Below are 16,114 nucleotides of genomic sequence, written 5' to 3'. Positions count from 1 at the left end.
ATGGTAAGTCTGACAAGTTGTAGACGTTTCTAAGCAACCACTATATATAGTCACAATTAGGCAAAACAAAACCCTCCAAAATAAGCAAACAAGGTACAGATAAGCTAAACATTCACTATCAAGGTGTTTGTCGACATAAACTAAGTAACACAAAATTAGTTGCAGTGATATCTATTCCCACAAACTGTCCCTGTAACAATGTAACAATCCTAAAAGTTTCTCAGGGCAGCAAGTCACCGCAAGGAAGCAGTTTCTTTTTTTCTCTTTTTATAAGCTAATGGGCAGGGATGCAGGTTCACCTTCACAGATTATTTTGTCTGCCAAACAAGAAAAAAATCAACATTAAATGTATCAATTTATGGTCTCTCAATTACAACAAACACAAAGTATTTACAATTCTCCCAGGGAACTCAACATTTTGATTTAGTAAATCACATTACACATTGGCTAAAACCACAGGATCGCCGAACTGTGCGTTTCAACACATGAATCTTTAAAGTGTTCACAGGATTGCACATGTATGTCCTTCTGTTTTTTGTTACAAGGTAAATCCTTATACATCAATGTAAGGAACTGGGTTCTGGGTGCAGAACCCACCCCCCACTTTTTGCCTGGTTTTTAGATGCAACTTTGACTGAAGAGCACTGGGTTCCTGCTAACCAGATACCCAGAGCCAGTGTCATTTCCCTAAAGCAAGACACCTGGTCACTTGATTCCCAAGTGACCAGGCCTTTCAGCCCCCTGTAAGTCCCTAGTAAACAGTACCCCTGGCACCTAGGTCATGGGTACTGAAGAGAGCGCCTCAGAGATGCAGCACAACTTGTGCCACTCTGAGGGACCCGGCACCAACCTTATGCAGACTGCCATTTCAGGCTGCGTGACAAGGTGCTTCCAAAATTGAAAACGCAGCATGGCACACATCTTATGTGCCAGGTCTCCTAACACTGCATGTAATATATGTATGTTAACCCTCTAGCAGGTCTTCCAGGCCTAAGGCAGGGTGTATTATATTACATGTGAGGGCATATCTGCATGAGCAGATATGCCCCTGCTATGTCTTTGTCGATTCTAAGACATAGTGAGCAAGCAAGGAAGCCATTTTAAATGCACGAGTAGGCGTATCCCAGCTACATGATGGCTTCTTTGAATATAGGGATGTTTGGTATCAAACATCTCAGATTAATAAATACTCACTGATGCCAGTGAGGGATTTATTAATTGCTGCACCCAGAGGGCACCTGAGGTAAACCTGGCAGGTATTAGTGGGTTGACTGATTGGTCCTAACCAGTGCAGCCACCACAGATGCATTTCTGCACCCCACCAGGTGAGGGCCAGCACTCAAAGGCCAGACAGAAAAGCCTACACTGGGCGGTGGTGTTATCACCTCACACAGGCAGACTGGACATTCCAGGGTGGGGAAGCGTTTAAGGCCTATCTGCCTTTGCAATGTGACCCAGGTCTCTCCAGATGGTTGAGATGACCAACCACCCTGTCCTGACCCCACGTTTGGCAGCAGTACAGGCAGGAAAATTAGATAGATTAGGAGGTGTGCCCCTTTCATGCCAGTCTACAGCCTATGTCCTAAGGTGGACGACCTGAAGAGTGTAGGAGGCTGGCTCAGTTTAAGGTGTACTCCTATAAACGAAGCACCCAGCACAGAGTTCAGGCAAACCTTAGCAACAGAGTCTATGGTTTCTAATAACCAAATCTCTCAAATAGAAGATGTGGAGAGCAGCTAAGGCTTATCAGAGGGGGTGTAAAGCAATTACAGTAACCACAGACTCAGTCAGTGATTTACACACAAGAAATAACCACACCAAATGTATTATTTTTTAAGGCACAGCCACTAAAATAACTTTGGTATATCTCCTACCCAGAAATATGCAAACACAAAATGTACTTAAAAACAAGTAGGTAAAAGCACAGAATGGCATGGGCCCCTATAGGGGGCAAACCATATACTAAAAAAATAGGTTACGAACAGTAAAATCAGACAAGACTAATACTCAATGGGGAAGTACTATACCACCACGGTTAAGTAGCAGTGTTTCCCCAGAAACTTGTATGCAGAGGTGTTACTCAGCATCGGTGTCAAGAAGTTAACATGGGATACTCGTGGTCGGAAAAAGGTTGTAGAAAGAACCTTCCCAGAAGAACCAGAGAAAACCCGTTGAAGGAAGGTTCAAGAGTGCCACCACCTGTGAATAGCCAGAGAAGGGGAGTACATACACCAGGGAGTCCAGGTGCATAGAGATGTCGTTGTGTTGGAACCTCTTGCCAAAGTAAATGGGGACCTCAGCTGGCCAGCTGCTGCAGAAACCCGTGGACAAGGTCGGCGGAACCCAGGTGTGGATTCCAGACCAGGAGTACCTGAGGAAAGAAGGGACAGAGTCCAAACCACCGAAAGTCACCCAGGGGGTGCACAAACGCAATGCCCACCCTTCTTGTGGGTACTTCTCTGTTGGAGAGTAACCGTGAAGAGGCAGCTGCAGCGCCCAGGCGATGTACACAGATCCCAGAAGTTGTCCACAAGCTGTCCCAGGCCGGTCATCAAATTGCAGGGGGTCATTGATCAGAAGGGCTGTAAGAGGCTGGCTCTCTATGTAGTGTGCAAAGCTAGGCACACTGTGCATCGGGTCCAGGCAACCACAAGTTGGTTTACAGAGGTAAAAACTAGATCACCTGAAGCTCTAATTTAAGGTAGCTTGGTGAAGAATTTAGGCCAAACTTGCTGAAGTGTAAAGCATTTGTTGTACTCACACTATCAATCATGCAACTCACTCATTCGAAGGAATAACTCAAGACCAGTTTATAAAAATACTTCAGATTTTTATATTATTAAGACCAAGATTATCAAAATTGGTTACGTACTTTTTGGAGATATGGATTTTTGAAGTTTAATAAAATAGTCTTTGTATGTAATTATACACCATAGTAATCACCTTTAAAAATACAAATAAAATCAGACAGGTGCTTTACCAAGTTCTTCTTTTGCAGGTTAGTCAAGGACGTCAGTGGGCACACTGTGCCAGCTGGGGAAGTTCAGGCAGCTCCCAGTTTTGGCGGGAGTGGTGGTGAAAGGTCGCTGGAGCAGGGCCACTGCAGGGAACCACTTGGAAAGGTCTATGCAGTTAAGTTTAGAGGGGGTTCCTTGGGGTACCCTTGGAGTGTCGAGGTTGCAAGGGGTGAGGGACCCTTCGAAGCACAGCAGATTCTTCATTGCAGGGCACAGGGCGGCCGGTTGCAGACCGAATCGGTGAGCCAGAAGCTGTGCGCAAAGATGCCCCTCGGATATGGAGGTAAGTCGTTACAAGGGAGGTTTGCAGGGCAATGGGGGCATTCTGGCAGGAGGTTCTGGTTGTTCCTGAAGTCTCTTGACAAGGGCTTCCTCCTGGTCCTTTTTCAGGCCCCTCAGGCTGGTTTTCCTGGTGTCTGACATCAGCTGCCCAACACTCATGGCACTGGCATGGTTCACTGGGGGGCGCAGTGTCACCAAACTTGGCACACTTGCAGGGTTTGTCTTTGCGGTCGCTCGTTTGGGAGTTATCGGCTGGTCAGTGAAGTGAACCTCATTAGTTTGATGGTTTCATCTTGTTGCAGAGTGGTAACTCCACTCTGGAGGGAGTTCTTGGGTGATTTTCGAAGCCAACAGATTCCTTGTGGATGTCCTTAGTGCAGGCAGAGTTTTTGTGACTCTGGAGGATGCAAGGCCACAGATGTTGTAGAGCCCTTGCAATGCTACCAGTTGCAGTCGTGTCTCTGTTACTGTCGAAATCCAGCGGCAGGGTACGGTGTCCAGGTCACAGAATAGTCTTGTAGGTGAATGTAGGGTTCCACCCTCAGAGGAGCCCTAGGAAGGGGGTTGGACTACTGCGATGACCCTCATATCTGGGGAGGGACTACCCTGTCCTTTGTTTTGCACCAGAGTGAGAACCTGTGGGCTCCTGCACTGGAAGAAAACGGTTTTGCAAGGAGGGCACCAAAAGTGCCCTTCAAAGCAGTCAGGTGGCACACAAAAGCACACTCACCTTAGCTCAGAGACACCTATTTCTAAAGGAGCGGTGGTAACATCCCTCCTCTACAGGAAATCCTTCATTCAGCCTACCCTTGCAGGAGTTAAGCTCAGCAGCAGTAGGGCAGAACAAAGTCTGGGGTCGGCGGCAGCACTGGTTTACATGGAGACCCTGCAAGGTTCCACAGGCAGAAATGGGGGATCCTCTAAAGAACCCCTGAAGTTAATGGTATCATGCAACTAACACTAGACCCAGTGTAAGTGCATGATTCCAACATATTCGATATCAAACATGACCAAGTTCGGTGAAACCATTATGTAGTAGGACATCTCATAACAACCAGCGTCTGCTACATACCTTAAAATGGCTTCACCACACTCGCAAAGTCCAGAGAATGGAATCTGGGGTTTGTAGGGGTACCTCTGCTCATGAAGGGGTTCTCTCACAGTCAGAACCACAGACCCTGCCCTTGTGATAAAGGACCTACCATAGGGGTGACTTATAGGGTTAGAAGTGCAGTGACGGTGATATAATGTAAACCTTGAAACTGGGGTGAAAGGTGCATGCACAAGTTCACACAGGCTGCAATGGCAGGCCTGTAGTCAGTATGCATGGGCTCCATGGGTAGCATATTACATGCTGCAGACCATAGGGGATCCCTGGTGTGCCAATGCTCTGGGTACCCAACTACCATATACCAGGGACTTAGAGAGACCCACCAGTATGCTAATTGTAGGGTGTATGAAATACTTACTAACCAGGTTTAGGGGAGAGAACCCTAACACTGGGGTTCTGGTTAGAAGGATCCCAGTGCACTACAGTCAAAACACACTGAGTGGGGGGCAACCATGTCAGAAAGATCCACCTCTCCTACAAACTGGACACTACTTTTCAAAATCCCCCATCTTGTTTGCAAGGAATTAGGCCACATGGGATAGGGTTATGCCCACTTCCCAGCAAAAGTGTTCCTAAGAAGGGTGTACTCACCCCAAAGGTGGTCGGCCTATTGGCTATTTGCCTGGCACTCCCTGTAATGCCCCTAAATTGAGTATTCATGTGGCACCCTAGAACTCAGATCCAGACGACTTAAGAGGACAAGGACAAAGAAGAGTTGCCGCTGCAGAAGTGGAAAAGAAGAAGCAGCTAACACCACAAGACTCCCTGCTGACCTCAAAGGACTGTCCAAGAAGCCAACTCATCCTACCTTCCATAAAGACTCAAGTCTCCAGTGAGTAGCGGACATGCTCTGTAACAAGAACTTCAAGGAAAGGACTCTGTAGCTGCTGGAACCCCAGCGACCTGACACTTGAATTGACCACTGCACCAGACATCCATGACACAAGAAACCAACCAACAATGTCACTGGGTTTGTCAGCTACTCAGAGACCAAGTCCAGTGTGGTCTCATCCATCTTGGTCTCACCCAAGACGCCTGCAGCTTCTGCATGTAGGCTCCCCCTCCTGCATGCTTATGGTGAGAGGCAACAAGACACCTCCAGCAAGCATTGCATCCGCTGCCCCTGACCCTATCTGAGGTGGTTCGCTGGTGCTAACAACAACCTCCAGCTCCTAAGAGCTCGAGTCCACCCCTGCCGGACTCCCTGATGACACCTGCAGCCTCAACACACAGGACCTCCTGCCTGCGAGTTCTCCAGGATGAGCAACACAGACGCCTAAGGACACCCCTGCATCCACCGCCTCTAGGCACAGTATAAGAGGACAAAGGTGCACCTATGACCCCGAGCACCCCAAGTCTACTACCTACCTCCTTGCTGTCCCCGACTAGCTTTCTGGTCAGAGCAGGCAGCCTGCTTCTCGCAAGGTCCAACTCCCATAGAGAACCACTGGGCACCCAATGCCTTACAGCACCCATGCACCCAGGCACCCCAGTGGTACCCAGTTGGTCTGGTACTGAGCAGTGCCCATTGCTTACCTTTGCTCCCTGAGCTCGACCTCCTAAGTCATGGTTAACCCTGTGTTTGATGAACATTGTTTTTCTCCATAGGATAACATTGAGACAACTCTGAAAAGTGTTGATTTCTATAACTGCAAGGTATTTATGCTTATAAATCTAATTCCCAGATCACAAAGTTCTTGGGTTTGAAACATACATAATAAGAATTGCTGTTTTCCAAATTGGTCCCGGATTTATTCTAGGAGGGTGTATCTTGTTTATTTCCTCGGAGTACAACAAATACTTAGCACTACCCTCCAATAAGCCTAACTGCTCACCCACATTACCACAAAATAGAGCATTAGTCACATCTACTTTTGCCTCTGCAAACCAGTTTGGGATCCACTGGACTCTGCACACTGTACTTCTTTTCAGAGCACCATACAGAGAGGCAGCTTCTTACAATCAAAACACAGGAGGGAAATGTTGAAATACTTTGGGGCCAAGGACATGCTGGAGACGTCAAAAGCACAAGCTCTCAGGTGCTAAGGTTGTGTCCAATACAACCAATCAATGAAACATCTCTAGAGCACACTACTGACCAGTAAGGGTCTCAAGGCGCTGTGGGGGGTCGGTCCTCTGTACTTCAGTTGAAGAGCCGGGTCTTAAGGTCCTTCCTGAATTGAGGTAATGATGGTGACTACCTGAGGTGGAGGAGCAAGGTGTTCCAGTTCTTTGACGCGAGGTAGGCGAAGTATCTTCCTCCAGCCGAGGTTTTCCATATGCGGGGTGTGGTGTCTGGTGTCCGTTGAGTGAAGCAAAGAGGTCTGGCGGGGAGTAGAAGGTGATGAGGTGGTTAAGGTAGGTGGGTCCCAGGTCGTGGAGAGCCTTGTATGGTTGGACGAGGAGTTTGAAGTTGATCCTTTTCACAACGGGGAGCCATTGGAGAGCTCTCTGGTGTCTGGTGCTGTGTTCGCGGCAGGAGTCCTCCAGGATGAGTCTGGCAGAGGCATTCTGGATGTGCTTTAGTTTCTTCAAATTCTTCTGGGTGGTGCTGGTGTAGAGGGTGTTGCCATAGTCTAGTCTCCTGGTAACCAAGGCAAGGGTTACAATCTTGCAGTAGTAGTTTTGGATACATTTGAAGCTCTTCCAGGGAAGTCAGAGAGTGTGGAAACAGGAGGATGTGACAGAGTTGACTTGGTGGGTCAAGGCAAGGGATGAATCCAGGATGAAGCAGAGGTTGAGTACAAGGTTTGTTGGGGTGGGGGTGCTGCCAAGTGTAGCAGGCCACCAGGAGCCGTCACAGACTGATGTGGAGGGCCCCCGGATGAGAATCTCGGTCTTGTCTGACTTGAGCTTGAGGCAGCTTTCCTTCAACCAGGTGGCACAGCTTCCATCCCATTGTGGAAGTTCTTCTTGGCAGATGTCGGGTTTCTGGTCAGTGAGATGGTCAGGTGTGTGTTGTCAGCATTGGCAACGATATTCAGTCCGTGGCTTCTGACAATAGACGCGAGCAGGGCCATGTAGATGTTGAAGAGTCGGGGCTCAGGGAGGAGCCCTAGGGTACTCTGCAACTGATCTCTGTAGCCTCTGACAGGTATGGCGGGGTCTGACCTTCTGTGTTCTGCCAGTCAGGAAAGAGTGTATCCACTGTAGAAGCTTGCTGTGGATGCTGGCTGCGTGGAATCTGGAGCAGAGGTGATGGGAGACTGTGTCGAAGGTGGCCAATAGGTCCAGTAGAATGAGGGCCGCTGTTAGACCGAGGTCTGGGAGCGAGCGGATATCATTTCTAGCAGCAAGGAGGGCAGTGTCCGTACTACGGTTGCTCCTGAAACCGGACTAGGAGATGTCCAGGATGTTGTTATCCTCGTTAAGTTTGCGGATCTGTTCATTGATGGCCTTTTCGATGACCTTGGTTGGAAAAGGCAGCAGAGAGATGGGCTGCAATTTCTTGAGATCCAGAAGGTCAGGTCAGGTCGGCTCGGCTGTGGGCTTCTTCAGGTGAGGACGGATCTCAGCATGTCCTTGGGGAAGGTAGCCATTTCTATTGTGCAGTTGAGTGTTGTGGAGCTCGGGTGCGATGGTGCTGTTGGTGTTGTTGAAAATGTGGTGAGGACAGGGATCGGTAGGGGCTCCGGAGTGGATGCTGCTCATGATGGAGTTGGTCTCATCTGTGGTGAGGGGGGTCTAGCAGTGCAGGATCTGTGAAGGTTCAGAGGATCTGGGCTGAAGGGTTGTTGGTGGGTTTGGAGGGTCTGTGGGTCCAAAGCTATTGTAGATGTCCTTGATTTTTTGATGTAATAAGGTGGCTAATCTGCCACAGAGGTCCTGAGATGGAGGGATGTTCGCAGCTTCCAACTGGGGTTTGGCGAACTCCTTAACCAAGGCGAAGATCTCTTTTGTATTGTGTGCCAAGCACCCACCTTTGGGGTAAGCACTTCCCCTTGCCCCCGAGGGCCCACTCTCCATGAGTTTTCACTGAGGATGACAGCAGAAGTGCCCTCCCCTACCAATCTGATGTCACTGCGTGCATGGTGAATCATCATCATCAAGCGGCACTGGAAGCCATTTGCTTCCAGAGGTACAGCAAGGGATGAAGCCCACTAAGCCTTGCTATTGTCCAGGGAGTGGCCATCTGGGGGCAACTCTAGGGAGTGGAAACACCAGGCATAAAAATATTAATCATATTTGTGAGGAGTGGCCACTAGTCAACAGCTGCACTCCCAAAGGGGCAATTTACTTTTGTTTCCAACCCCTCTTGGGGCAAATCAGCCAATTCCTGGGACAATCTGCCCCAGGGAATGTGTGACCATATTTCTCTGTGGTGAGCAGCCCCTTGGGCAAGGGCTGCTCCCCTGTAGAGGCATTATTTTTTTGTTTCCAGCAGACCTGGGGTAGGTTTGTTTTTGAGGCGGAAGGGGGGAGTTGGTGAGGCTCCCCCAGGGTTGGTTCCATTCTAGGGTGCCAATTATTTAGGTGTAAATTATTTAACTTTGTCTGGTGTCCCCCTTAGGTGTGGATTATCCTTTTTTAATCCGCCCTGCCCCCAAGCAGGCCTCAGTGTTTCATAATGTTTACTGTTTTGTTTCTTACCATCTGCATTTGTGACTTTTTATTGCATTGCAAAGCTTTTGCTTTAGTTTGTGGGGTATCCTGCTTGCAGGCTTGGCATTTCTCGATCTGCAATTTCTATAGTTGCATGCTGAAGGAAGCTGCCTAGCTATGTAGTGTACCAAATATAGGGGTACACTATGCAGATAGTACAGGCAACCCTTATTGTTTTACAGGGGTAAAAATGACAATCCCCAAATCTCTTTTTTGTGGTAGTATGGGTGAGCAGTTAGGCTTATCAGTGGGTAGGGTTAAGCATTTGCTGAACATACAGTCAATAAATGAAACACACTCAAGATGGAACTCAAGACCAATTGGTAAGAAAAACAGTTACTTTGTTTCAAGTATGTTACAACACCAGAATACTTTCCAGAGAATAAGTACCGTTGACAGTTTTAAAACAATTTGCAAACAAGTATCACTTTTACTCAAATACGCTTTTAAGTGGTAAAGGTTCCAGAGTACCTTTACTGCAAAGGGATCCTTACAAACAATTCTCAGGGGTCCCGTAGGTAGTAGGCTCCTGGGGTGTAAGGTCACGAACAAGACCAGCAGTACAGTATTACCTCCATGGGGCTTCAAGGTGCAGTGGTACTAGGACAGTCAGATGCCCTGTGGACCGCACACTTGGTGACAAGGGAGGGGGGGGCACCTAGCTAGAGTACAAGGGGGGCAATAAGTCTGGGAGCTCCCACGTGTGGTATCATTCAGTGGGGGTCCTGGAGCAGGAGAACACTGTTAGATGGGCCGGGTAGCTCTGGTGCAGCAGGTCTTTGTCATTGGTGCTTTTGCGTCTAGGCACCCACTTTTCTTTGGGGGACCTACAAGAAGAAAGGTTGAACTGGGCAACTAGAGGGCTCTGGAAGATTCCCTCTGTGATGAGGACGTCCCTCGACAGCTTGTCTTCGGATGCGATGTTGGAATCCGGATTAGACTTCAACAAGCCTAGGTAGTTGCCAGGAATCTGGTAACCCAGGCATTTGTGCAGCTCAGCTCTGGTTGATCGTGATGTCTTCTCACTTGGGAGATGGGACTGGCCTTTTGGAGCAAGGTGACCTCCTCTTGGATAGCTGCTAAGTAGGTAGACCCAGTGGTCAGCAGAACGGTGACCCAGACGTTGCGGTTGGTGCCTGCAAGAAGCAGAGAACTGGCTCCTCCACTTCAAGGATGAACGATGACCGGCTGGAGAAGAGCTGGAGAACCTCCAAGGCTTTTGGAGTCCCCAGAGCTTCAGGATGAGTCACAATTCACGGTATAGGTGCAGGTAGGTAGGAAGGGCTTTGTATCAAAAATATACCATGCGTTCATAGTTCCCATTCCCTTGCCTCTTCATTGTCCTATACTTCTGTGGGTCTGTTGAATCTCTTCTACTAGTATCAGGAAGCCACTTAAGTCATTAATTTAGGGGTGTTTTGGGCAGTGTAGAATAATAGTCAATGGGCTGCTTAGCTTTGGGGGACTACACCCCCTTAATGATCACTTCCTATCGGGAGGGGGCATAACCCTGTCTGAGAAGGCTTGGTTACACCAAAACCAAGATGGTGGAACCCTTCCTTGAGTGTCCACTTCGGGTAGTCCACTATAGCGGTGTGGCACAGGCCTAATGACATGGGGTTACAATTCGGCCGCCTCCAGCCAGCAAGAGGGACTCCGTGAAGCCAGGGGGCAGGACCAGCAATCTCCACGCGCTCAAAGTGCTTCTGGAGCTCCCCCGTCGCGGGATACAATTCTGCCGCCAGCAGCCTGCAAAAGGGACTCCGTGCCCCAGAATCCATGAAGCCAGGGGGCGGGGCCAGCAATCCTGGCGCGCTCAAAGTGCTTCTGGAGCTCCCGCGTTGCGGGATACAATTCCGCCACCACCAGTCAGCAACCTGCAAAGGGGACTGCGTGCCCCAGAATCCGTTAAGCCAGGAGGCAGGGCCAACAATCTCAGTGCGCTCAAAGCACTTCTTGAGTTCACACGTCAAGGGATACAATTCCACCCCTACCAGCCTGCAAGGAGGACTCAGTGCCCCAGAATCCGTGAAGCCAGGGGGCGGAGCCAGCAATCTTGGTGCACTCAAAGCGCTTCTGGAGCTCCCGCGTTGCGGGCCGCGCCCAGGCCCAAGACAGGCCCATCCTTCGCCCGTAAGCGACCGCAGGAGGCCGGGTCGGGCCCCCCACCCCACCCCCTGAAGTTTGCTATTTGGAGAGTTGAGATACAAATGGCAGGAGTGGGGCAAGTTTCAAAGGTCCCAGGTAAAACTAAGTGTTATAAGGGTGCGTGAACCATTATATGAAATGGGTAAAGGAAAATAAGTATGCCAAAGGGGGAGGGTGCCCAGGGCCCTCAAACCCAACCATCCATTTCAAGTTACAGGTCATCTTTTATCAGGGCTATAGAAACTGAACTAGTGCAGGTTGAAAAAATAATTGGGGCAGTCCATAAGTCCACCCAGAGACCACCTTTTGAACCTACCATTCTTGTTAAGTCTAATCAGGGGGTACAGGGCCCTTTGTTAGCCACTATTACCAATACCCTCCAGCCTGGCACGGAAGCTCCCTGTATGCAAGCCCTAAGTGTATACAAAGATCTCAATACCGACTGTCCTTCTGCAGCTCCTCTACCACTGAAAAAGAGAAAAGCGGGAGGTCATTCTAAAATAACCAAAGCTGATTCAGGGGCTAAGAGGAAATCTCATTCACTTCTGAAAGACTGTCACTTGGTTGCTTCCGTTATGTCACCAGATATTCCTATAACCGATAATAGAGAGAAGGAAGTTCTACGGGATGATATTACACTTAGAACTAATTCTATACTTAAAACCATTCTGTGCAGCTTTGGAGGAGAAACTTGTTACCCTGATAACTAAAAAATTGGATCATCTTCATTCTAATATGATTAGGGTGATTTCTCGATCAGTTTTATGACCAATTAATAAGGATAACCCTTACACGGAGGAGGCTGTGCCAGAAAGGAGAGAAGTCCCGCACAATCTCCCTCCAAATGATCAGGTTTCATCTCTGGCTCAACCATTAGCCCGACACGGACGCCCATTTGCGGGGCTCAGCCCTCTTCTGGAGTCTGGAAAGGGATTTCATTCAGGTCATTTATCTGCTCCTCATATTAATTCCATTCCCATCAGAAAAAAGTCATTGCAACTCCCACCTGACTGTATGCCGTACATTCTGGTTTTAGCAAATGTGCCCCCCTTAGATCCTTGTCACAATGAAGACACCCAGGCACTGATGAGGAAGTGTGAGCATTGGATAAGGTCTAAATATAGACATCAAGGAGATTTGAATGATAAGATCCTTATTGCTCGCAGAGTAAATTGGATTGGCTCCTCAAGAAAAGCATATGAGGGTGACTGTGTTGTGATTAATTTTGCTAATCCCTGTTTAGTAAAATGTTTGTTGGCTGACTTGTGTTACTGTGCTAGGAAGGAAGAAGGGATTCACATTTACCCACTTAGTTATTTTTATGATCCATCCCCCCTACGTGTCAGTCCTAAAGTGGCACAACGCTATTGCAATTCAGGTTGCCCTATTAACGGCTAGTACCGGTGAGGAACTGGTGATAGGGGATGGGACCAAATCGCTTACTTTACTTTGCTGGAATATCGCAGGCCTCCGATCAAAGGCAAAACATTTAGAGTGGTTAGAATTTATATCTACATATGATGTAATTTGCTTGCAGGAGACCTGGTCAATGGGCCCTTTTTATTAAGATGGTTATTACTCTGTTCATCAATCAGCAATCCCCTCCCTAGTGGGAAGGGCAAGTGGGGGCCTTTTGGTTCTCGTCTCTTTACCACTCCGCAAAATGGAGGCATCTTTAATCTTGTCTTCACCATACTTCATGGTTGTTTTATTGTTGACTGAGGTAAGTAAGGGTATAATGCTAATACATTTTTATAACAACATCCCATGTGATTGCCTGAAGGGAAGTTTTGAGGAGATAGATTTTTTGGACTCTCTTGATAAGCTCCATGATAATGAGTTTATTATTATATGAGCTGGAGATTTTAACATGCATTATATAATCCGGAAGCTTTACATGGGTGATGTACCCCCATAAAGGATAGAGAGATGTCAAATCATTTTATTCACACAAAACAAGGTGAAGTTTTCAATTCCTTTATTTACAAATTTGATCTTGTACACGCAAGGGAAAAAGGCTGCCACATACGTTAAAAAATACCTACATTTACGGGGAATTTAAAAGGGAGTATTATCGATTTTATCCTTATTAGCTCCCTTGACTTTGAATTGATTCTTGATTTTAAGATAATATTGCATTGTGCCAGTGATCATAATCCTCTAAGTATTAAACTTGCCTGTAATTCAAAATCAGCACCGATTAATAGAGAATTGCGAAATAATTTTGTTATTAACAAAAACTCTGGTCTACGTATGAAATGGGAAAAGGTTTATCCTAAAATATTCAATCAGAAAATTACTGAACAAAAATGGGATTCAATTAATATGTGCCTGTCGCAACATCAATCCCATGATCGATTAGTATCAGAATATGAGCACTTAAGCTATGCTATTTCAGAGGGTCTGGTGATCGACAGAACCTCCTGGGTCCCAGTAGTTTGCCGATGGTTTAACTCTGCTTGTAATACTGCCCATAGAGATCTAAAAAAATAGCCCTCAGATCTACTCTTTTTTCTGGGGATCTAGTCAGATGGGCAAGGGGCCATTATAAGGCAGTTTTGATAGAGAGGAAAAATAAAATTTGAAATAGAGCATGGGATAAGCTTTTGGTAGCCACCGAACTGAAGGATACTACACAATTTTGGAGGGTGGTAAACCATCCTTATTTCATGGACCATAATAATAAAGAGGATGACTGTTTTATACCCAAAGCGATCTGAGTGAATCATTTTACGAGGGTTTTTCAACTTAATAGTGATATTTCACCGGAGAGGGACAAAAGCAGTAACAAAAGACCTGTGGAACCTAATTCTAATATATAATATATATATCCCTATTTTTAAATAGGGTAACAGGCAAGACCAAACCTGTTATAGGCCAATTTCTCTTATAGATTCCACTGCTAAGATATTGGGGAGTGTGATTTTGACCTGGCTGGAAGAATGGGCAGCGGAGGCGAAGATCCTCTCCCCAATTCAATATGGTTTCAGACCTGGTTTAGGTAAAGTGGACCAAGCATTAAATCTGCCCCTCATCACTAGTAAATATGTTATTGCCGGAAAATAATCTATCCATTTGGCTTTTATTGATTTATCAAGTGCCTCTGACCTGGTAGACAGAGCGAAGCTCTGGCAAATTATGGAATCCTTGGGGGTTGACCGGAATCTTCTAGAGTTAATTAAACGATTATATTCTGATCTAATGGTTACAGTGTAATATGGTTAGCATTGCGAGAGATCTTCCTCTTTTCCCTCCAGGAGAGGTGTTAGACAGGGCTGTATTTTAGCACCGTTTTTATTCTTGCTATATATTAATGTACTCTACTATTTTTTAATAAAAAACGGAAAGGATTTCCCTAGAATGGGATTGAGACATCTCCCTGTCCTTTTATATGCGGATGATGCCGTTTTAATTGCCTGTACAGCTAACAGCCTTCAAAGTCTATGGGATCTCTTTTTAATTTTTATGCAAGATCTAGTTCTGAAAGTAAATTTTACGAAATCATTTGCCATGACTGTTGGTCCCCGAAATACTAGATCTAAACGATTTACCATGGGAGGAAATATTATAAACAAAGTCAAAGATTTGTGTTATCTAGACTTGCATGTAAGTTACTCCATGTTATGAAATTCCCACCTCACTATTAAGGCCCCTAAAATGGTGAGAAATCTGGAAGCAATATTTCGCTTTGCTAGCAAACTAGGCCATAGAACAGTTCACCAGATTGTTAGGCTTTATAATGTAAAATGCTAATTAGCAACTATTTGGGGGAGGGTTTGTGGGGCCAGACTAAAGGAGATTCCCTTCAATGTATAGAGAATAAATTTGTTCATAGACTACTGCTGGTACCAAAGAATGTAGCAAATATCATTTGTTACAAAGAACTGGGATTACGGCATATTAAAGATTTGATTGGTATCACTCCTCTTTTACGGTGGTTGAAATCTTGGTCTAATCCTGCAGCTAGTCTTGTACAAGATTGTATGGCCGACTGCATCCAACTGGACAATTTTAATAGAATCCCGTGGTTTACGTATCTGCAAACTTCATTTCGGAATATAGGCATGTAGAGCATGTTTACTCATCCAGAGTCCCTGCCTTTAAATGCTAAGGTATTGGTTAAGGTTAAAACACAATATTTTGAGTATATTTTCGAATTTGAGACTACAGGGGGCTCTGAATCTGAAAACGTTTGAGCCCTATGTTCAGATTTCAACTACGATTCTGATGGAACCTTACTTAACTTGGTTCCCGAGCTCCACCTTATATTCTCTTGTCTGATTTAGACTAAATCTGATACATTTTAGAGTGGCCTTTCCAAAGCAAATCATCTGGCAAAAAGTGCTCCCGTATTGTACTTGCAATACTATTTCTAAGCAAAGCATGTGTTACTTCCTTTTATTCCGTTCACTTTATTCGGCTCCTAGATGTACTTTTATATTGTCTTTTTTACAGAAACTATGCATTCTCTCCCATAAACACGCACTGATGTATGCTCAAAAACTGCCATCAATTCATATCTGCCATTCTGTTTGAATTTTTTTTAGATCAGACTGTGCAATTAGGAAACTATATGAACTGGTGGAAACGGATGTTTATTAATCAAAGGTTGAATTTTGTAAGATTTTATTTTGATAGTGATATTGCTAATGTATTTTAGGTATTATCATGGGAATTTTGTTATACTTACCTTTAAGTAGTTTTGTATGTTGGAAATGTGGGACATGCCTGCCGAATATTGCTCCATATTTAATGTAACTGCGTTTAAATTTTTTGTACTTTTATGGCATTATGCCGAATAACGAAATTTGACTGAATGACTAGCTAATTTTACCACCTGTCCTGGTCCCAAGTCGGCAGGGGTGTCGATTGCGGGTGTGGGGGGCTGTGCTGGCTGCACCCAGGTCTAGGGAAGCCTGGGCTGCATACCAAAGGCGATAGGACCTTTGGAACC

General features: G+C 46.2%; 1 protein-coding gene across 7 annotated transcripts in view; it reads right to left on the bottom strand.

Moving 5' to 3' along the window:
* DDX4 (DEAD-box helicase 4) overlaps window positions 1-16,114 on the bottom strand; it is a 1,597,047-nt gene that overhangs the window by 1,017,690 nt on the left and 563,243 nt on the right. The gene's annotated exons all lie outside the window — the stretch shown is intronic.

This window comes from Pleurodeles waltl, chromosome 1_1, assembly GCF_031143425.1.
Source record: "Pleurodeles waltl isolate 20211129_DDA chromosome 1_1, aPleWal1.hap1.20221129, whole genome shotgun sequence".
Lineage (NCBI taxonomy): Eukaryota > Metazoa > Chordata > Amphibia > Caudata > Salamandridae > Pleurodeles > Pleurodeles waltl.
The sequence above is the reverse complement of the archived record's forward strand: the minus strand, read 5'-3'. Positions and strand labels throughout refer to the sequence as shown.